Source organism: Heterocephalus glaber, unplaced genomic scaffold (assembly GCF_053883595.1).
Source record: "Heterocephalus glaber isolate CG9 unplaced genomic scaffold, H.glaber_assembly_v1.0 deba00000676, whole genome shotgun sequence".
Taxonomy (NCBI): domain Eukaryota; kingdom Metazoa; phylum Chordata; class Mammalia; order Rodentia; family Bathyergidae; genus Heterocephalus; species Heterocephalus glaber.
In genome coordinates, this window is record NW_028258156.1 from 8,367,210 (window position 1) to 8,390,730 (window position 23,521).

General features: G+C 43.3%; 1 protein-coding gene across 1 annotated transcript in view; it reads left to right on the plus strand.

The window, feature by feature from the left end:
• The first annotated feature begins 304 nt into the window (after positions 1 to 304).
• Cdca7l (cell division cycle associated 7 like) overlaps positions 305 to 23,521 on the plus strand; it is a 177,297-nt gene continuing 154,080 nt past the window's right edge. Inside the window, exon 1 of the mRNA XM_087206434.1 lies at positions 305 to 557. The gene's annotated coding sequence lies outside the window, so the exon portion shown is untranslated. The remainder of the gene's footprint in view (positions 558 to 23,521) is intronic.

The window sequence follows — 23,521 nt, forward strand, 5'->3', positions numbered from 1 at the left end:
TTCTCCTGCCAGGCTGGGTCCCCTGGAGGTCTTTCTCTGGTAAATTGTGATTCTCTGTGTCTGCCTTTCTGTCTTTCCAATTTGGGGGGCAGCAGCTTGTCTTGTGACCTCAGTTCTCTGGTGGATCTATGAAAAGTTGTTGATTTTTAGTTTGTTTAGCTTTTTTTCTTATTGTGTGGACAGGAAAGACAATATCCAAGCTCTCTATGCCAATCAGGAAACCGGAAGCTTAAAACTAAAGTTCTCCTACTGTTTAAATTATAGGGGAAGCAGCATGTCTGTGATGGGAGCATAGGCTCTGCTGCCCTAGGTGTTAGGAACTTCTCCCATCCCTCCTGACTGCTTAACCGAAAGGAGCTATGGGCCCCACCACACACCAGCTGAAGGAATCCACACCAAAGCACGATCCCAGGCACAGGACCTGTGTGCACATTATAACTGAAAAGCTCCAGCCTCCGTTACTTCTAACCTTTTGTTACAGGACTTTGGGTCCCAAAGAAATTCTTTCGAGGTTCTGGGTGTCCTGAACAAAGAATTGGACAAGACATGCAGAAAAGGTAGGGAGGACTACGTTTATTGAAGTGGAAAAGAAGTGCGCATGTGCTAGAGTGAGGGCGGGCTGGTGAGGATAATGGCCTGACTCTTTTGTATCTGGAATTCCTGGATTGCTTCTCCCTCACGAAAATAAGACATTTGGGATGTTTGTCCTATCAAAACCTCACTTGGCCTGGCATCAGATTGATTGATTGATTGATTGATTGATTGATTGATTGATTAAATGATGGTTTTTTGAGACAGGGTCTCGCTGTGCAGTTCAGGCCGGCCCTGAACTCAAGGTGCTTCTTCTCCCTCAGCCTCCCAAGTGCTGGGATTATAGGTGTGCATCACCATGCCTGGCTGGCACCAGATTTAAACTGTCCTATGGAAGACGTGCTTGGTTTTGTGCCAGGTGCAAATGAAGAGTTGAAGATAGCATTTTCCCTTTGGTTCCATGTACAATGCTCAGGAACTGCAGGCACCCTGGGTCCTGTGCTCAGCCCATGTGCCCTGGTCTCTCTGACTGACAGACTGTTTACAGTCGTGTAACCTGTGTGCCCAGCCCTAATCTCCTTCCTCACGTTTGAGCACTTCCTGTGCACGCTGTCCCGTCACGTTGTTGGTTGGAGCTCTCAGAAGCTGTTCTGGTTGGAGGACTGCCCAACCTGGGGATCACTGGTGTACTTTTGCTCAGATAAATGCTACTGAATTTAAACTTGTTTTATGGTTTTGTGGGGCTGGAGATCAAACCTATGGTCTCCTTTAAAAATTCTCACTTCCAAAACTGCGTTCTGAGCAACCAGGGTACCATGCAAGAGACAACACCCAAGCTTTCTCTGGCAATCAGGGTACTCTGGGACATCTTCAGTTTTCAAGGGAAACAAAACAACATCTGCCTTGCACTGTATAAATTGCTGCATTTCTTCCCTTTTTTTTCTTTTTGAGACAGGTTCTCACTGTGTAGTTCAGACTGGCCTCGAACTTGCAACGATCCTCCTGCCTCAGCCTCCCTCCTGAGTGCTGGGATTTCAGGTGTATGCCACCACACCTGGCTGTTACATTCCTCTTGATGATGCCATATGTATAGGAAGGTGGGATTTCAGCTGAGATAAAAATGAAAGTCATTGTGGAATAAGAAAATACAGTGGACCCTTGACTTACAAACTCGATCGTGTCCCAAGGGCTGGTTGGTTTAAGTCAATACAGCTGAGATCTGGATGTTTACCTGGGTACCCGCTATAGATAACAAGAGGTGGATGAATCTTCCGTTAACCTAATTAATCCAAGTTGTTCACATGGCAGCCCAGTTGTAACTTGAGGGTCCACTGTAGCAGTAACCTTAGCACTCAGGCTGAAGCAGAAGGATCAGGAGTTTGAGGTCAGCCTGAAATAGAGACCTTAGGGGGAAGGGAGTAGGGAGAGAGACACTGTATCTTATTAACTTCCAAATTGAGAGGCTGACTCGTTAGGGTAAGGGTGTGTATTAAATTGTTTGAACCTGGCTACATAGCAAATAACTGATCCCATTACTTTGGGCCCAGGCGCATTGATACAGTAAAAGCACCACCAGCTGAGAATGTTTAAGAACCTCTGGCTTCACTTGGTTCACTACTTCTCTCTAACTTGATTTTTGTGTGGATTTGCTAGTTCATTTGCTTTTGCCATTATTCAGCCTACTTTTCCCGTTGCTCGTCATCTTGTTCTTTGAAGACATGTACAAAGCTGCCTCGTCCTGATCCCTGATCCCTGATCCCTGCAGAAAAGGCAGGCTAAGCACCGTAATCAGTTTCCTCACCACACCGTGCATACGTGAGCATCGCGCTGTCCTGTTCCCACACCACTTTACAAACACGCTTGCTTTTTCACAACCTAAGAAGGAAAGCCAAGAAAGGTATTATTAAATCCATTTTATAGAATAAGACTGAAACCCTGAGATTCGGAGAGCTTGTATAATTGTATACGAGTACAATGTGGAGTCTTTTGCTATTGCAGCCCCAGCAGCCTTTATCTCCTCGTTAAATAGTATTTTGTGTGAGGTGGTGGATTTGGACCGCACAACTGCGCTCAGCCAAACGGACAAAACAGTTAAATCCTAGTAGCTAAGTTTTGGCTGGTTGCAGAAAGTGCTGTAGCCAGTAAATTAAGCTGTAAACAACTAACTAGCTAAGCTATAACTATGACTGGTTAATTAACAAGTTGTCTTCCACGTCTCCTTTATGTACTGCCCCATCACGTTGTTGGAGGGCTGCCCAACTTGGGGATCACTGTTGTACTTCTGCTCAGATAAATGCTACTGAGTTTACACTTGTTTTACTGTTTTGTGGGTCTTGAGATCGGACCTGTGGCCTGGTGCATGCTAAGGATGTGCTGTATACTGAGCTATGCCCTCAGCCCCAAGATTTTTCATTTAACATCCTTAATGTCTAGGGCAGTGATGGCAAACCTTTTAGAGATCAAGCGTCCACAATGCAAACCCAAACCCACTTCTTTATCACAAAGTCCCAACATTGCAATTAAACCTGAATGCTAAGCTTAGGAAAAAAAACCTGTTATCTGATGCTCGGCTGCTGGGGTGACCTGGCACCTGTGCTGATGGAGAGGGCTCTGCATGCCCATTTTCGCACGCTTGCCATAGATTCCCCACCACTGGTCTGGGGAGGATGGAAGATACTGTGGAGCTGGATGGGTGGGAAGTTTCCCTCTAACCTCTGCAGTGGGCTGGAGCGCGGACTTCTGGCTGGAGTAACTACAGAAGTCAGCTAATAGCTGACCTGAGGGTCACATGGCAATGCCACAAGAGGACTGGGCCCAGTAAAGTCTCCAGCTTGCCAAGAAGCTGCACAGGACCTCGGGCCGCAGCGGGCACCGGCTCTGCCTCCTGGGATGATTCCCTTTGGCATGAAGCAGCCATGGAGCTGGCACAACTTCTCTTTAGATGATCTCGACCTCCTCAGGGAATGGGGAGAAGGGGAACAAGCTAAGAAAAGAGCCTGTGAGACCGTGCAGGGACTTGCCCTCCCTGATGAACCTGCTTGTCGGCTGCTGTGGGACAGGCTTTACAGAACAGGCTTCAGTCCCCTCGCTGCCAGCATGGTGTTGATGGCAGTGGGAAGGAACAGTTGTTCTCTGATTGCTAGGTGCACGCACAGAGGGAAGCTTCGCGACCATCCAGCGCCTCCCCTCTCTGTAGAGGAAAAATGGAGGCGAAAGAAATTTTTTTTTTTTCCTGAAGAGATTGGGTTCCCATCCCAAGGTGGCTGTGTCAGGGAACGAGGCTTTCAGAAGTGAAAAAAGGAGACTTTCTATTCTGCTTCATTTGTTTCCATTTCAGCTGATTTAATAACCCTTGCACACACACACAGAGGCGATTGTGGAGAGTCCGAGTAGATCATCGGTGTGGCAGGGACACTTACCACTGGGGCAGGCTGAGGCCTCCACAGAGAGCATTAGGGACGAGGAGAGCTGCCTCGGAGCTGAACCCACCACTGCCTCTGGATCCTTCACTTGGTTCTTGTCCAGAGCAGAGGTAACCAGAAACGATGGCCATCTGTCCACTGTTTCCTGGCTCCAGCTGGGCTGAGCAGGCCTGGCACGTGCCCCCTACCGCCCCCCCGTCTCAGTCTGTGGGACGGAATGTCCTGCTTGGTTCCTTTTCCTGCTTCTTGGCTTTAATCCCTGCTTATGGAGGCTGCCCACAGAGTCACTGTTTAAATAATAACAAAATCTAGCATTCATTGAGAAATCTGTCAAAGCAGGCACTGTGTGTGCTATGTACTTTTACACAGAACAGCTCACACAGTCCTATCCAGTGCCCCCACATCCATTGCTGGGGCTGCCACACTGGAGAAGCACAACCTGGGTGGCTTGAACAACAGAAAGTTACTGTGCTTCGGTTCTGGAGACTGGGAAGTCTGAGATCCAGGTGTGGGCAGGGCTGTGCTCCCTCAAAGCGCACTAGCGAAAGATGTCTCATGTCTCTTAACTTCTGGTCATTCCCTGGCCTGCAGGAGCATAGCTTTAGTCTTCATGTGACCTTCTCTTCTCCCTGTGTCACATCTGTCTCCAGATTCTCCCTCACAAGGACACTAGTCATTGGCTGGGGGGCCCACACTATCCTAGCATCATCTGCCTCAACTACTTACAACCACAATGACCCAATAAGGGAACATTTTGAGGAACTAGGAGTTAGGACTTCGACATATGAATTGTAGGGAAGGAGACACAGTTCAACAAATAACACCCCTGCCCAACTAATAAATGAAACAGAAGCCCAAAGATGTTTGATTGCCTGCCTAATAACACAGCTAGTGAGGGACTAGGCTGGGACTTGAACTCAGGGCTGTGTGATTCCAGAGAGACATTCCTGGTTTTCAGACTTTGGTGAGCACTGAGCTCACCTGCAGGACTTGTTAACATGGGCTGCAGGGTCCCCCTCCCAGAGTCTCAGGGACAGTGGTCTTAGATGGGGCCACAGCATTTGCATTTCTAACAAGTTCCAGAGGATGCTGCTGTTGGTCCAAGACTGCACTTTGAAAACTACTTCCCTGGCAGTGCTCAGATTTTAGTGTACACAAAATTTACCTGACAACTTGTTTTGTTTGTGTTTAAGCACATCCTGTAGCCCATTCCAGGAGGTCTTGATTTGGTAAATCTGAAAGGGACCCAGGACTCTGTATTGTAAACTTGCAAACACTGTGATCCTGAGCTAGATGCCCAGTGGCCATGCTTGGAGGAAGAACATGGTTTCTTCTTCCTCACAGACCCCCCAAGGTCCTCAGGGCTAACTGTACATGGGGATCCCCTGAGAAATTTTCAGGAATACTGAACCCATGCCTGGGATTCATCCTTAAAGAGATTCTGGCTCAGGTGTGTGCTTGGGGTGAAGGGTCAGGGTTCTCTTGGCCACTCTTTTAAGAATTTCTTCCAAGTGACTAATATGTAATCAAAGGTAAAACCACTGTCAGAGCCTCAAGCCTGGCAAAAAGCTGCTGGAGGCCAGTAACTATGTTCGAGGGACTGGAGCACAGATAACAGAGCCTGGGGACCCTAAAAGCATGAATTCTCTTCTAGCAATCAGAGAGAGTCTTCCTCATTACTAAGACTTGTTCCAGCCCCCAAGCCTGTATCTTTTTCCAGAGAACTCACCCAAATCAGCACACAGTCTCTCATTCCTGAGTCGTGCATTCACTAGTTCCTTCACAAGAGGCACTGTGGTGCCCTGGTAGTCTGTGAGGGCTCTGGAACCAGGTTCCCTGGTTCGGACCCCAGCTTGAGCAGCTGCTAACATGTGCCAGGCACTGGGGTGCACCAAGGAATAAAATACAAGCTCTTTTATCTCATTGTGCCGACAGTTGCAGGAGCAGAAAGTGAAAACATGTAGACTGAGGGTAATGTTATTTCTCAGAACTCCCCAAATCCCAGAAGCTACTTAGTGATGAAGCCCTGGAGATCAAGGCCCCTCCTCCAGGCTTTAGCCCGCCCGTGGATAGGGTGTGGCCGTGGACAGGGGGAGGGAAGTGTGGCTGCAGAGAATTCCCACGCCCCTTTCATCCTGTTCGGTTAAACTTTCCCAAGAACGTTCCCTCCACCTCTTCCTCTCCTTTCTCTCTCATCTCCTCTCCTTATTTGCCCGCTCCCCAGAAACTCTCTCACTCTTGCAGGTTTTTTAGTTTTTTCTGTAGAGTTCTGTGGGATGTGGGGACGGGTTGCAGGGAAGGTCGAGCTGATTATTGTCTCCTTTTCTGTCGTTCTCTGAAGGAAACCCGAATCCCTCTGCGGGCGCTGGAGGGCGCTGGAGGGCGCTGGTCCTTTGATTTCCGGAAAGACCCACATTCTGTTTGCAGGGGCGCGCTCCATCCCCGTCTGCGTGCCTCCACCCCGAAGTTCTGTGGGGCGTCCTAGGTCACCGCCCGCCGCCCCCACCCTAGGCCCTTGTGGCCGGAAAAGTGAGAGCATCCCAGGCACCGGAAAGCTGGGCCAGAAGGAGAAAGCACGAAACTAAGCTGTAATAATCATAGTTCCCAAACAGACCGAAATGTCAGTGCTAAAATGAAAAATTTGTTCTTCCCGCTGCTTCCTGAACCTCCTGCTGCAGTGAGGAAGGCAGGGAGCCGCTTTGCAAAGCAGGAATCAGACCAAGATCAAACTCTTCCTGGTCGGGTGGACCCACCTAGCGCCAGTGAGCGGGGATTTAAATGTAGCCTGGATCCCACCCTAGAGTTTCAGATTCTGCCTTATGGGCCGGGCCTACAAATTTATATTTTTAGTAAGCACCTCTGGTATCAGTAATGGTGCAGTCTCTAGTTGGAAAAACACTAAGAATATCAGATTAAATCAATCCTTGCAGATTTACCAGGAATCTCGTGTCAAGAAGTGTTTTGCAGGTGTCTACAAGTTATGCTACCTACAAAAGGCAGATATTGGCTATTTTCACCGCTGATACGGCCGCAATGTAAATCTTAACATTACCAAACCCCTGCTCCTCTGTTACACCTTCATTTACATACGGTCTCTTATTTCTTCTTCCCGAAGTTTAATGTGTCGCTCCCTCCATTTCCACCCTGGGAAACTGGGACTTTCAGAAGTTAAGAAACTTGGCTAGAGTTGCTCTTCTTGTAAGTGCCAGAGCACCGATTCCGCCCAAAGACCCTCGAAGCTTTCTCATCCTCCATACAGTTTATATGAATGGGTCAAGGAAGGCTGGGCCTTTGACCTGTTAACCTCAGCCCTGCTGAAGTGACGCAAGTTCACAGACTTCTGATCAGGGTAGGGTGCAGAAAGTGTGCTGGGGATTTATTTAACCATGAATCCCCTGCAAACTCCGCAAGGGTCTTGGGCCAAAATTTGGTCAAGCTTTGGAGATTGTTGTGTAGCAATGAGTCCTCTATTCTTTGTACTTAGGCACCAACGGTGATTTACAGCAACATCCCTAGATTAAGTCACCTGGCATGGATCAGGCCTCACGGACTCCACACGCCCTCTACAGGATACTGTCGGCACAGCAGCTCGAGTGGGCCTTCTCTGTCCATTTCCGTGGCTCAAATTTTCCAGTGGTTCAGGATAAAACCCAGGCCCCAGCTGCGACCCTCAAGGCTCTGGTGGTCATGGCCAGTTCTGCCTCACCGATCTTTTGGTCCGACAAGCTACTCTGTCTCCCACCACCATCCATGTGCCTGATACAGTCCAGGACCCAGAACTATTAATATAGATGTATCTGTGTAAGCAGCTGCTACACAAAAGATAGGACATTTTAGGAGTTTTGTTTGGTGAATATACTTTATTAGTGCCTATTAATTTTATAAAATATTTGATATTTCTGTTCATGTACCTGTTTTGATCATGCTCATCCCTTCATTCCCCCCTTTCCCCCTCTCCCCCCTTATGCCCTTCCTCTTGTCTAATAAGCTTCCCTTCCATTTTCATGTCACAAACTGTGGAATTTTTATTTGCACAATAGATTAATCTAAATTTAGTCCTCATTGCAGAAAAATGTTTTTGTCATTCTTAAACGTTTTCTATGTTTTTTAAAAATCCGAGTTAAAGTTTTCCTATAGCAGGAATAGATTTAAAATGAAGCTGATAAATAAAGTTAAGGTTCAGAGGTATGAGCTTGTATAGCTTCTTTCAAGGTCCTGAGCAAGACCTAGGAATGTGTTCATGTATCGTATGTTTTTGTAAAATTTGAAAAAAAATAAGATATTATTTTAACTGTAATCATTTAAAACCATTATATTTCCTTCTAATGATTCTTTGCAGCCGATGGAATTGGAGTGGCTCTAGTCATTTCTGAGACCTAGTTAAGGAAAAGCTGAATTGCAGATACATTTGGTTGGGTTTTCATGAGATATATTTACTTGGTTCCCAATTACTTCATGTAGGAAGCACTTGTGCTAAGTTATACTGATTGTTCCATTGTGGGGAGGGCTTTTATAATACCCCTATTGTCCACTGTGCCTGCAAACCTGGCTTTGTGACCCAAAGTGTGGATGTAATGAAGGAGGAAAAAGCCTTGAAATTACAAACTAGAAGCTAGTCTGTATACAACTTGTAATACCAAAGTGCAGGATTTAGTTCTCATTGATGCTTTGTCGAAGCTGTGTTCTAGCCAGGCATGGTGCCATACGCCTGTAATCCTGGCACTTGGGAGGCTGAGGCAGGAGGATCAGTGCAAGTTTCAGGCCAGCCTGGGATATATAGTGAGTTTAAAGCCAGCCTAAACTACACAGAGAGACCCTGTTTGAAAAAAACAATTTTTTTAAAAGCAGTTCTATCCCATCAGAAAATAAAAAGTAAAAAACCCAAAGCCCTCATAATAGTTTACTGTAATAATGGCATCTTTGACAGATTTAGAGTCGTCTTCAATTTATAGTATTGAAAATTAGTCACTACCTTAATTGAAACGTTAAAGCTCATATTTTTAAACAAACAGGTTTTCCTGAATTTGACATCAATCCTGATGATTTACATGATATTCAATATACTGAGTTTTTATTTGATATTACAAAAGTTATTATAAAATGCAGCAAGGGCAGGGGATTTAGCTCAGTGGCTCTCGCGCCTGCCTTGCAAGTACAAGGTCCCGAGTTCGATCCCCAGTACCAGAAAAACATAAAATGCATCAAGACTGTGGGGAAAAGTGATGACCTGGTCAATTACTATAGATTTACCTATATAATGCATCTATTAGTATTTCCATAATGCAATGAAATTCTTTCTGTATGAAACCACATCCCTGGAGTTGGTGATGTTTGTGACATTGGCAGCTTTTTAAATTTTGAAATTGGTTTTGATTTCATTTCTCATTTTAAATAGTCACTGTGGTATTTCCCCTACGCCTGCCTATTACAATCCTTACTGTCCAGGATGGACAGAAATAGGGAACCACAGGGAGGAACCTTGTTTAGCGTGCTGTGGGGATGCACTGCACACTCTTCTCCCTGTCAGAAAGGGAAAGAAGAAATGGATCAGAAGAACGGGGAAAACTGCAGAGGAGAGAAAGAAACACAGAAGTTAAGCTGAACAGGTGACAGTGGGCAAGGAGCTACTAACTAGAAAGAGACACATAAAGCAAAATATTAGGCAAATGTAGAGTAAATCAGACCAAATATTTTAGAGGCTTTTCTAACTCTCTGCCATGCCTTTCCTTGATAGTAAATTAGCCATTTGTTTAAGCCTTGCTTAAATCATAAGGAAGTGAGCTAATTTTCTTTTTTTTTTTTGGTACTGGGGATTGAACTCAGGTCCTTGCGCTTGCACAGCAGGTGGCCAAACCACTGAGCTAAATCCCCACCCCAGTGAGGTAATTTTCAATGTCATGTGTTCCTGGAATAGAGCCATGGAGGTGGGAAGATGGTACAGCGCTACAGAGTGGGGAAGAACAGAGCATTTGTCAGCTGCAAATTTCTGGATCCTTCTGCTATTCACTCATATTTAAAACACTGGTGACCCTCTGAGGCCTGGCCACTTCCTCAGCATTGTAGTTCTGAAGCCCAGTCCCATAAAATAGAAACCATTTTTTTAAAACCTTGAAATAAATGTAATGGAGGAAAAATAAAAGTTTAGATGGTAGCATTACAGGTGGTTTTCTCCCCACACTTACTATTTTTCTTACAGCTTTTCTAACGTCCTTTGAGTTAGAAATAATTTTTAAAACAAGCAATCAATAAAATCAAAAATTAAGGTAAAGTTGATCTTCTTTTAAGGTATCCCTAACAGCCACACATGGAAATAAGAATTTCCTTGTATTACAAAACTAGCTTCCTAAATTTTTTTAAATTTTATTTTATTGGTACATTTTAGGTATACAATATAATGACATTCATCATTGGAAATTTGCACCTTTACATAATCTCTCTTGGTTTTTATTTTTCCCCTTCCCCTGCCCTCCCTTCAACCCCTCCATCCCTCCCTATTTACAAAGACTTTGTTTCCATTTTTTCATTTTCTCAAGCTTCCTAAATTTTTATGTTGATGGCACAAGCTTTAAGATAATCTGTGTTAAAGGAAAGTAAACACCCTTGAATGGGTAGCGACTACAGGGTGTGGTTCTGAACATCCATAACAGAGAAGCACCTGTACATAGGATAAATTTCCTGACCTCCCCCAAGTCTAGCAGTAGAAAGCAGCTCCTGAGCCCCTCCAAAGCCTCCCCCAGCACCTCCAGCTAATCCTGGGCCTTGGTCAGATGGCTTCCTTCACGTCCACCTCACCAGCTGTGTCTTTCAAAAACACTTAGAGACTGCAGCCAAGACGGTTTTTTAACTTTCAGTTTTTATTGAGAGGTAAATTAGGAGTTGGGAACAGTCCCAACTTAACTTTCCTAATACCGTCACTAAGTGGCCACGGGTAATTGCCTGAAAGCTGCAGCTGCCATCTGACAGTCTGAACAGAACAAGCTGTGGTGGTCAGCAAAGCTTGAAAGGGTCAGTGATGCAGGGCCGCTCCACAGCCAATTATCGACATGCTTTACTGAAACTTAGATGGAAAAACCAAAACTCCAGAATGTGTGAAATGTGGATCAGCACTACCTGAAGAGTTTCTGCATTGAATGTTCTGGGCTAAAGGGACACACACTGTAATTGTTGAAAACTAATGATGATGATGTCTAACAGAAAATGACTTGCTTATGTACACATAATTGGATCTGTTGCTGGGAACACTCACCTACTGCTGATGGCTTTTAGAGTATCTCAGTGCTGTAGGCAGGAGCATTTCAGCCCTTCATATTCCTGCAGGGCATATACAGGCAATGTGGCACATTGAAATGAATCCAAACCCAGTTCCAGGCCTGCCTTTGTTGCCTCTCCAGGCAAAGGTGGGTGAGTCACTCTGTGTCTGAGGGCCTCATACACCCATCTGTAAGAGGAGAAAGACATACTTCACCAGGTAGCTAAGGAAGTCAAAGGGATAGATGTTAAGAACTTAGGAATTCTATACAAATATAGAGAGAGCATGTCTTGCAAATGAAGGATTCTTTAGCTCTAGCACTTTGAGTCATGGTCTTGTTCTCCAGGCCCCATGGGGACTGCCATGTCTGCTCTGCCTAGGGGCATTTCAGTTGGTGAGGAGCACGGCTGTAGAATTCCTTGGGTTTTGTGATTAATGATATTCTTTCAGTTTAGCTAAGAGCCAGTAGTATTTGAAAAATCTGTTAAGAATTAAATCCTCTTGTCTTGCCACAAGTTAGCCTGAACCTAACCAAAAGCATGTGGTGGTGACCATGCATGAGTAGTGGAATGAATGCATACAAGCTGGTGTGCAGAACATCTTAGCTAGTGCAAAGTGTTCATTAGCTCTCTCTTTGCTCCATAATGACAATGAAGTGTATGGCGGAGAGCATCACTAACCTGGTGAAATAAAGATGCTCCTCAATGGATGATGGGGTTATTCCTGTAAACTCATTATAAATTTAAAATATCCTAATCTGAAAATGCATTTAATGCACTTAACCTGAACAACATCATAACTTAGCAACCCACCACACTACAGTGGACTGGGTATTTCTCTCAAGATCCTGGACATTTCTGCTCTTTAAATTCCTGAAAGGCATATAAAGGCTGTCCAGCATCATAAGAGGAGTTGGTATAAAGATCAAGATGCAATATGTATATGTACCAGTTCACAGTGATGACTGTATTTACTTGTATCACAAACATACACTTACACATTTTTTTCTTAAGAGGAAGTCGAACAGCATATTGATAGCTCAAGGGAAAATAAAAATTCAAAGTATGATTTTCACCAAACACATACCATTTTTATACCATCATAACCAGAACCATGATAACGGGAGATTTTTGGGTCATCATTTCCTACTCTATGGACAAACTTTTACCATTTACTGATTTGCTCATATTAGGATATTATTAAGCCCAATTGTAGTTTTCTGTTACGCTTTATCTTAGTTTGTTTCATTGACCTTAAACTGTCCAAGAAAAGCAACATACTATTTTTCTTACAGTTCTATTTTCAATCCTGGAATAAAAAAAATTCTGTCATAGAACAAAATATGAAAGTAGTTTCCAGCAATAGGAAAGCAGACCTGAAAGCATACAGACAGATAAAACTGAGGAATTAGAAAATAAGGATCTCTGGTTTGTTTGTTTGTTTGTTTGTTTTGGTCTTTCTAAGTTATAAAAGTAATACAGAGCCTGGGATTTAGCTCAGTGGTGCCACCACCTGCCTCACAAGTGCAAGGTCCTGAGTTCGATCCCCAGTACCAAAAAAAAAAAAATGTAATACATACTTATTGTAGAAAATTGGCACTCAAAGGTACAGAAAAGTAAGAGACAGAAAATCACTGTTACCATATGTAACTTTCCTTGAAGGGAACTTTCCTTCAAGAATTTTTTTCCAGTGCATTTTTCAGAACTGAAATCACTTGTGTGTTCACTTAGTAAACAATTTTTGTGTGGCACTTATGTAACAGGTACCTACTGGACGATACTGGTGAGCTGGATGGGGTGAACCAATTTTGTATCTACTTTCTTCAGGGTTTTTCCCAGAGATGTCATTTTCTCTGCCCATTTGTGAGTATATCATGGGTCATGTCTGCAAAATGGTCTTCAGTGGTCTTCTTATGTGGATTGGTAACTAACAACCATGTCACTTTTAATAAAGGTATAATCATCCTAATGTGGCCAGTCAGGGAGGGTAAGACCCATGAGTTCTGACAATTACCATTGCCTTAGTAAGATGGTCCATCTTATTCTATGAGAGAGAGAGAGAGCGAGCGAGAGAGAGCCCCTTATTTTTAATCCACCCATGTATGGTATGGCATGGAAGTGATTTCTACATCATTCCCTCAGCCCCAAAAGTCTCTAAAAAGTTAAAAGACAGACGTCTCTGTTTGAATTTCTCTGTAGTTAGTGAATCAAAGAGAATGAAAGAGAAGCGTTTTTCCTCTAAATTATCTACTTCCAAGAGTACAGGTAGAGATCAGACCGCAGCACCATAAGAAATGTTCCTCCCCAGGATGGAGCTAAGAGACCACGCCAGTCGAAAGGTCCCGAACTTCCCGATAAGTGCCCCCATCACAGAAAGGGATCCCCCTTGCTTTCCTTTGTATCCAGGCCTCCCCTCCAGCCTGTTAACAAAACGCTCTAAACATTTGCACACAATCCGTCACACTGTGAGTATGCTGCTCACAGTGGGGAAGGCTGAGCAGAAGAGAAATGTGAAGCTCACTACTACTTCCATCTTAATGCCAGGGAAATTTCTGAAAGTTTCCCACTTTTTCATAATATTTTCTAAGTTTTTACTTTTTTTCCCTAACACAAAGGCAATATTTTTTGTATTGCAGACATCAATGAACGTATGCATTGCGATTAAATTTTTCCACTGTTTAGCTAATCCCCTACTAAATTTTTTGAGAAGTGGTTGGCACTCATTTTAGTTCAGGATGGTAATTTTTAAAATGCTTATCAAGACAAAACTCTTACTCTCTGAGAAGCTGTTATTGGAAATCAAAAGTATGGCTATGTACAGATGCACATATGCTGTATATTTAGTATAATTGTGCACTTCCCTTTTCGATAAAATAAAATGAATTATTGAAATATCAAGTCCTTAATGAAAACTCCTAAGGCAGTGTTTCCTGTGTGTGGTGGTCCATATGCCAGCTGCCTCAGAATAACTTGGAAACTGTTTTTTAGAGCAGATTTAGGAGTTTTAAAGCCTCTGACAGCTTGGGCCCTGGAAATCTATATTTTAAATACTGTACACTTATCGTCTTATTTTCATGCCCAGCTAGAGTTGAGAATCACTATCTAATGAAGCATAATTTCCCAGTCTTGAAAGAAAAAAGCCATACATTGTGCTTTAGTTTGCTGAAATAATGACTATCTGTGTGTACTATTGTGTTTCACAGTCTGTGAAAGGCATTTCCCTGCTATTATCTTGAATTAAACATATAGTTATTTGAAGCCTGTTATTGGTTTGAACTTGAGGTTATCTAGCCCAAATCTAGAAACTTTCTTTAACTTTAGGAAAATGTTTGCTTTTACTGCTTTGTGGTAGTTTTGGGTGTGTGTGTGAGTGTGTGTGAGTGTGTGTGAGTGTGTGTGTGTGTGTGTGTGTGTGGTTGTTGTTGTTCTTGTTTTTGAGACAGGGTCCCATTATGTATTTCAGGCTGGCCTTGAAGTCACAGGATCCTCCTGCCTCAGCCTCTTAAATGCTGGGATTGCAGGCGTGTACCACCACACCGGCAGAATGTTTGCTTTTAAAATAAACAGTAAATGAACACTCTTTAATACAGTGTGCCTCATTTTCTTCATTTTGGTTTTCTTTCTTTTGGCTTGTGCACAAAGAAGAGTTGCGATAGACTAAAAATCTCTCAAGTACCTAGTCAAACAATGACAGTGAAAATGATAGAAGGTATGTTGTTAAAAGAATGAAGTTCAGGGGTTTTTTTGTTTGTTTTTTGAGGCAGGGTCTCCCTTTGTAGTTCAAGCTGGCCCTGAACTCACTATGTAGCCCATGCTGGCCTTGAACTCGAAGTGATCCTCCTGCCTCAGCCTCCCCAGTGCTGGGTTTACAGGCGTGAGCCACCACACCTAGCTGAAGTTGAGTTTTGATAGGGTAGCTCATAATCATCTTTAGCAGTGTTGTAGATTCCCTTTGTGATGCTAGTAATATGCATAGCAAAAGCCTCATATATATGGAGAGAGCAAGAAAGATGGAGTTGTAGTTATATAGACATGCTCCTCGATTTATGATAACATTTTGTCCCAAACCCATTGTAAGTTGAAAATACCATGAGTTGAAAATTCATTTACTATTCCTAGTCTCCCTAGCACCATTGCTCAGCAACACAGCACACTGTCGGGTTGTTTACCCTTTTGATTGTACGGCTAATGGGTACCAGCATTGGCAGGGAAGATTTTATCATCCTGTATCACTAGCCTGGGGAAAGCTCAAAATTCAAACTTGAAATAAGATTTATACAGATTGCATATTGCTCTAGCACCACCATAAAATCAAAGAATTGTAATCACACCATTGTAAGTCAGGAGCTGTCTATATGTAAATAAATTAATCCATATGTATTGGGGGGGTGTTGTTTGTTCATTTCATCAATGTTACCGGGCTGATTTTGGTTGTTGGAATTTTCACTGTTTTTATATGTAAGGTAGAGTAATTTGCAGATTTATTCTTAATTATAAGCTGAATTCGAACTACCAATTTTAGGGCATGGCCTTTATCTTTTTGTAAATAAACCAGCTTGTCAAAGGCCACATTCATTGGTAGAGGAAGTGGAATTAGAGTCCTGTTTCTTTCACTTTCACAGGCACATTGTTGGAAAGAATGGGATTCTTAGGTGTAGGATGTGGTTGTTTTCTCCCATCCTGCCTGTGAGGTCAAAGCATTTGAGGATAAATAGAATCACCATGCTTCTCTTTGCCCTGCAAGCCCCAGTGATCCAAGGTAGAAACTATTCATTTTAAGGAAGTTTTAGCAAACCTGGCTTTTAAGAATGTTTGCTCTCAGCACCTTTGAGTTGTAAAAACATAGATTTCAGCCTGCCTGCTTCTGAAGGTTCTTTACCTGGCCCTGTGCTGTCTGAGATGTTTTGAGTACATCTGTCATGCATGTAGCTCCCAGGGAGATTATCAAAATTTACAAGTCCTGGGCAATGCCTTCCAGGTGAAATAGAGAACTGGGATCTGTTTAATAATCAAAGTTTCAAAGGTTCTCAGACAGTAAAACCCCAGCTAAATTTTAAGCATAAGAAGAATGGAACAGTTTTCCTCTTATCTATCCAGACACCTTGCCTCATGGGGAGGAAGTTTTCTTTTCTAATAAATATGACATATTTCTGTAATGGCAGGCATTTACTTAGCAAATACTAACTGAGTGGCTACCATGTGTCAGCAGCTGAGTAGACACTTGGGATACATCAAGGAATACATAAAAAAATGATCCTTTATATTGGGAGTCTTGTCTAAAAGCTTTATTTACAGAATTAAATTCTCAAGCATTTTAGGCTATTTGTAAATATGCATAGAATATACTGTACGTGTTCCATTGTTCTGTGAATTACAAACTCGTAACCAGAGGGTCAGCTTAGCTCACAAACCATTTTTTGGTTAGGCAAGTGGGCTTTGAATTTACTTTGAATGCTATAAAAGAGCCGTGCACTGTATGGAAGACACTGCCTGTTTTATACACCCGTGGCTTTGCTCATACCTGCCTGCCTGGCCCCTGAAGGCCTGTGTGTTCGTGACCTCTGGCATTTGGCATACCTGTGCTTGGCATTGGTTCTTCATGTTCACCTGGAATTGTTGCTATAAACTCTCTGTCCTCGCCTCAGAGAATTCAGATGTGCTGAATGTATTCAGAGCAATGTCTAAAAATGAGTTGTTCACAGGGAATCAACTCACAAAACCACTCACATGTAAATACTCTGAGGTCAAAAAGGCCAGTAACTCACATGCTTAGTAATAGCTAAGCTGATTCTAAATTTATTACATCATTCCCTTCCCTTACATGGGAAAGGCAAGTTGATTTGTTGTTCTTAGCAAAATTGTGGTGGTTACAGGGGAAATGAGCCCTTGCACTTATTTTTGAGGAAGATAATAGAAGTCTTGTCTCTCATTCATGTCACTTGTCATCCTAGTGCACTGAGCTCCTATGCCCCTGTTCTTCTTCTGAAATGAGCAATTCTTCTACCCACACTCATCTGCCCCCAATAAATCCTCCCCATCCATTGGATCCAATCCATCCTTTTGTCACAGTTCCTTTCTCATCTATTAACAGCAATTCTACTCTAACTCCTGTTGATTTTCCCCTTTCTGAATCCATTACACACGTAGTCAGTGTTGTTCACCCAATTATTTAACACTTATTAATTGGTGGCCCTCCCCTATCCCGGGCACTCCTAATTTAGCATCTAATTATAGATTGTCTTGTAGTGTTTAAAGATACCTGAGATGTGGTCATCTTGCCTCTTTGACAAAAGACGCATCTACTGCTATGAAGGACCATGCCTGAAGCCACCTTGTCTTCCCCACAGTTCCCTGTGTGAGCTAGAAAACGAGCCTTCCCTGCCATGGCATTGAGAGGGAGCCCCCAGCCTGTTTGCCTCCTCCCCTGGACACTTCCTCCTCAGGACAGCTGAATGACTGAATGGAAGAGCCCACCACGCACTGAGCAATGCCCCTGTAAAGAGCAGGCACCTTCTGGAACTCCACAAGTAATTCCTTTTATTGCAAGCACAGAAAGTTTTCAGTTGTGATTAATAATGGGATGAATCTTCCTAGCTTCAGATTAACGAGGCTCAATTTCAATTCCTATAACGCAAGCCTAATGTAGGGGCACAGCATCAAGTCCTTGTTCCAGTCTCAGTTTTTACTAGGGTGACAATACAATTTACCTCCCAAATCTTGGCACTTGTAAGAGTAAGACGAGTTGGACACCAGGACAATAAGTGTTAACTGGGACTGTCACAGGGAAACTGGGACATGTGCATCCTAGTGTCTACAGTAGTAAAATAAGGAGCATCCTTTACCATTAGCCATTGAAGAAGGTATGCATTCTGGCCTCTGACCATGTAAGGCAAAGGAAGACAACCTGCCTTCCATCAGCAAGTCCTGCTACAACGTCCATATCATTAAATTTAGAGACAAGTGGGCCGGGGATTTAGCTCAGTGGTCCCATCACCTGCCTTGCAAGCGCAAGGTCCTGAGTTCAATCCCCAGTACCAAAAAAAAAAAAAATTTAGAGACAAGTGGGTTTTAATGGGTTTGTATAATCATCATGCTTCCTGTTACCCTAGCCCTTTAGTGTTAACACTAGGACTTTTCAGAATGTGTCAACACTCTATCGAGAGGCTGTTCCACTTGCAAATCCTCCTGTAGGGTACAATTTTCAGCCCTGATCATCATATCTCAGCACCCACAGAGGGATGATGCTGTAGCCCTCTGAAGAATGAGCCCTGGTAAGATCTAATGTCCTCTTTGATCAATAAGGTAGGATGCTCAGCCCTTGGTAGTCGCTTGATATATGCTCACTGTTTATCTGACTGTGGAGCTGGAAGGGGGCAGAAGGATTCCACTCCAAACTGGAAGTAGAACTAGGTCTACAGGGATTCTTCAATTTCTATCTCCAAGACAAAGGAAGAAGTTTCACCTTAAAAAAACTTGGAAGAAGGGTCTCCTCTATTGTGGGAGTTTCTTTAATTCAAGATCAAGAAAGTTCCACTTGATCCCAGTTTCCTTCTAAAGAAGTTTCCCCCTCCTAGTCTTTCAAACATGGAGGACAAATGTTACAAGGTCTTTCAGAAGCTTCCAGTCTATTCGAGGACACACTAAAATATTTCTGACCCTGAGTCTTTTTAGACTAAGCAACTCACGTGCAATACACATACACAAGGTCCCCTATATTTATGCCTATATGTGTATCTCATCTTGATACAAATAGATGCACACAAACACCTTTTATCTCGATAAAGAAAGCATGTTCTATTCTTAGGAAAATAGTTGGGTCAGGCTTTCTGGGCTCTTTGTTTGTGCACCACAGGGTGCCTAATAGCACTGCAGGGGCAGGCATCCAATGTCACGCCAGCCACCTACAGCATGCACGGTGCCAAGCAGCAGTGATGAGAGTGCTAATTAGAGGGTGTCAGGAGACAAGAAGAGAAGGAAAGGGCAGAAAAAAGCATAAAACTTTCCATGAAGATGGAAAATGAGGTGTGGGGGGGTCTCCTTTTTGTGTTGTTGTTCTCCATTTGGGGACTGTACTTCAAAATAGTCCTCTTGTTCTATAGTTTGCAACGAAGAGCTAGATTCAGGGACAATAGCTGCACTGTCCATTGAATGTCAGTCACCTGGCTATAATAAACATTTTTCAATATGCTTTAATCCACACTTACATCATGAGGGCAACCTCTAGCCTCTGCCTGCCATTGCTGACAACAAAATGCATATTCAAGTCTCCATGAAGATTCCATTTGCATCTTTGTGTTTTTCATTGACATACCTTTTTATTTAAATGAGCCAGTCCTCTTACCTAGGATAGTGGTATTGGTCCACACATAGGCACTGCCTGTTATGAAGCCATTATTAATGTTACTGCTGAATCATAAAGACGAAAGTTCGGGATGGAACTTGGTAGGATTTTTTTCTCTGTACCTGATGCTGCTCTCTTCTCCCTGCCCATACTTGGCATCTTTTCTAGGTAAGCCTTTCACAGGATTACCTACTCAGACATTAAAATCATCTGGGAAAGTTCAAAAAATAGCAGTGCCTGATTCCCACTCAAGATAGTGAGACCAGAACCCGTGGAGGGGGCTGGCCGGGTGTTGGTTTAAGAGCTCTCCAGGCGATTCCATATTCAGCAGGCAATTCCTCTGGAGAAGCACTGGCCGTGTCCTCGTCTGCTGACACCCAGGCTCCGGGAACACCCGTGAGTGCCTTGGCTTAGCCCTGTCTCATCCACCCGCTCTTTAATCAGCCTCTTCTCCAGTCTTAGTCAGATCAGGCTAAGCCACCTACAGCATGCACGCAGCATAAGTGAAGCACTCAGGGACACAGTTGGAGGAGATACTGATGCATGAGGCCCGTAGGCACCTCTCACACCGGATCCTGGCCTGCAAATCAATTGATCTTCTTTCTCACAACCTTGTACTTGATTGCCCTTGAACTGAAACCACTTTCTCCTTATTCGTCTCCCTCACATCAACCTAAGCCTACCTTATTTCATCTACCTTGTTTGACTGTCCTCCATAGCAAATGTCATTGTAAGGCACCAAGAGACCTCTTTTGAAGATGCCTTTAGAGCCAATACCAATCCCAGGCTCAAAACTTTTTTGTTTTCCCCAAGAGGTAGAATTATGTTTTGTACCAAAATATTTTATCCTGAATAAGTTGCTTCACTTTTCCACAGGCAAATGTCTCTCCCAAAGACTAAATCCCAAGACTCTTGTTCTCTTTCTGAGAAAATGCCCTTGTAGAGTTCCAGGCTCTGGTACCACGTACCCTACATTGATACCTCCCAGCCACCTTCTATGTGTGGACTCGCCCTACTTTCCTGACAATTAAATGATGTAATGTATTCTAGATGGCCATTACAGATCCTGGATGACACAATGCATGTCATTTTTCTTTCCTTTGAACCTTATTTCCACTACCCTCATCCCCATCAGGAATTGCCACACCTACATAAGTGAGCATGTCTGAAACTTCCCTCTTGAACCTCTCTTCTGACATCTGGCTTCTAAATGTCCACCTCCACTTCCAGTCCTTGTCATGGTGACACCTGCTTTCTACCTGTTTTCTGTCCTACTTCACTTGCCCAAAATCCTGGTGGGTATCATATACTGTCCCATTTATTTACCCTTCCTCCAAGACCAATTTCTGCACCTTCTGATTCTATGCTCTAAGTACTCTTCTAAGCCAGTGGTGATGAAGCTATGCCATGTGTTACTGTGTTTTTCTTTTCAGATAAAAGATGTTAATGAATGAGTTATTTTTTCTAAACTAAAACCTCAGTATTCAGGTTTAATTGCAGTGTTGTGATAAATAAGTGGGTTTGGAGTTGCAATTTGGCACTCGGCCTCTAAAAGGTTCGCCATCACTGCTCTAAACTATTTTTTCCTCTCCATAATCAATACCACCCATGCCCTGAACCTATCATGTTTTCTCACTTTATCTTGTAAAGTTTACCTTCCCACTTCATGAGTTCTTCCAACTCTTGCCTAGCCAGTGCACAGTCTTCCTGATTTAAGAGCCACCTCTTGGGAAGCTTTCTGGAACCTTCTTGTGAACTTCCCAGGTCTGAGTCCCTCTCACTCCAGGTGGAAGCTCCACCACTACCACCCTGCAGTCTGTGTCGTATTCACTGGAATTGTCTGTGACCAGGCCTCTCTGTGCTCCATGAAACCCCAGCTTCCATTTTCAATAGGCATATTCTGTCATTTAGCTGCAGGAAGCAGGAGGTTTAAGTGGCAAAGGATTCAGAGAGGGTCTGAGGGTGGTGCAGGAGGTAAGATGCTGTGGCCAGGCTTGGCTTTACCAGTTTTTATGGAAAGAAACCAGAATATGACTCTCCTGGTGAGCAGAATAAGATCATTTGTTTTTTTACTTTTGGAGGACAGGGATTGTGCTTTATTCATCTTAATAACACCTATTGTATAGAAATAATACTTATAAGAGTTCTTTTCAGATTTAATAATGTGTCCTAGTTGAGGAATAAAAGCTTCAGTTAATTTTAACAGTGACTAGAACATAGTACACCTTGTCCTTGATGGTTCAGATGTCTCATCTACATTGAAGATCACTATCAGTGCTCTATGAATCGCAAAAGTACAAAAAGAGGTCTATCCACTATTTTTACATTCATTTGTATTTGCTCTTATTTTCAAATACAAAACCAGCTGCCTCTTCTGTCAGGGAGTCAATTAGATTCATACCCTAAGCATAATGTTGATTTGGCTGACTGTGAAGCCCACTAGTGCTCCAGGTTGGGAATTAGGCATCTCTAAATGGTATGTAAATTGCCTGAGGAATTTGGCTCCCTCACCTGCCAATATGGGGAAGATATTATCCTTATAATAATTTCTAATGCACATTAGCCAATGTAGAATATTAAGCATGTGGACACAGAAGTGCATTTTTAGAACATTCTGGATAGGCTGATACCCATTCTTCCTCTTGGTGGGCCTTGCTCTGTACTGAGGGAGGCTGAACTGAAATCAAGGAGTTTCTTCACCCTCTGGGTCCAGGATGATCTGGCCCTTGGGGAGCGCTGGTTGATCAGAGAATGGGAGGAGAGTGGTTTAGAGCACTTATTCCCTGGCCCCCTGCCTGCCATGGTGTCTTTGTCCTGGCTCCTGTCAAGGTGCCCTTTGACACAGCTTCCTTTAAGCTAGGGAGAACCCCTCCCTCCCTTCCCTGTTGAAGCCTGGGGAGTGATGGTCCCAGTGTCACTAATTTTGTGATCTTCTTTACTCTGATAAGATCTTTGGGAAGGGTCCTTGTATAAGACTTTCTTCAGATCCTTAGATTTGGGTCCCTCATCTGTTTCCTCAAATTTGGGACTGTTATAACCCACAATTGTATCTACATCCCTTGAAGAGGCTTAGCCTCCAAGGTGGGGTAGCTGGCCAGGTGACACCCATGTGCAGATAGGAGTCTTTCTAATCTAAGGTTCTCCCAATTCTCTTGATAAAAGGTCCTGAAGCTGAGAGGAATTTCTCATATGAGAGGTATCAAATTGAGACCATCATTTCCTCTTAGGATTGGATCCACACAAAAATGCCAGCAAATTCCAGAGACTCAAATCAATGTTTGCCTGAGAGGCTACAAGTTCACTGCAGCAGGGTTTGAGTGGAAAATATTTGTCAAAATTAAAAAGCTGGGGCCGGGGATTTAGCTCAGTGGTTCTGGCACCTGCCTCACAAGCTCAAGGTCCTGAGTTCAATCCCCGATACCAAAAAAAAAAAAAAAAAAAAGTAAAAAGCTGGAACCTAACAATGCATTAATCACACATGGAAAACGTCATTCTTTTGCAAAATCCAGCTGTAAAGTTGAAAGTTCCACCCTGTCCTTAATTATGTGGCTGGATCTTTGTGGACTCTTACTGTAATCTGCATAGATACAAAAATTACACAGCAATCTGGAAGCTTAGGGGGGAAAAAGAGAAAGAATGAAAGAAAAGAAAAAAATGGCAATAATTAAATGACAAAAAAACTGTACTCAAATAAAATTAAGGGTTTGACTTGAAGCTATGGGGGGCATTTCCCTTTGTTTCTTCCTCTGTAGCATTTAAAGGAGAATGAAACAAAACCAGCATTCTAGAAGTGTCTGAGCACTGATAGTGACCCCATCCTAAGGAGAGGATTGCTGGTCCCAGGTACCCCATGGAGCCCAGCATGACTGGTTTCCTGCTTTGGCTCTACCACTGTACTTCATGTAAAAGCCCCAGGCTCGAGGCCCAAGATCCAGAAAGAAAGAAAGGCCTCTGAGTTTAGTTGTTAGGTTTATCCATT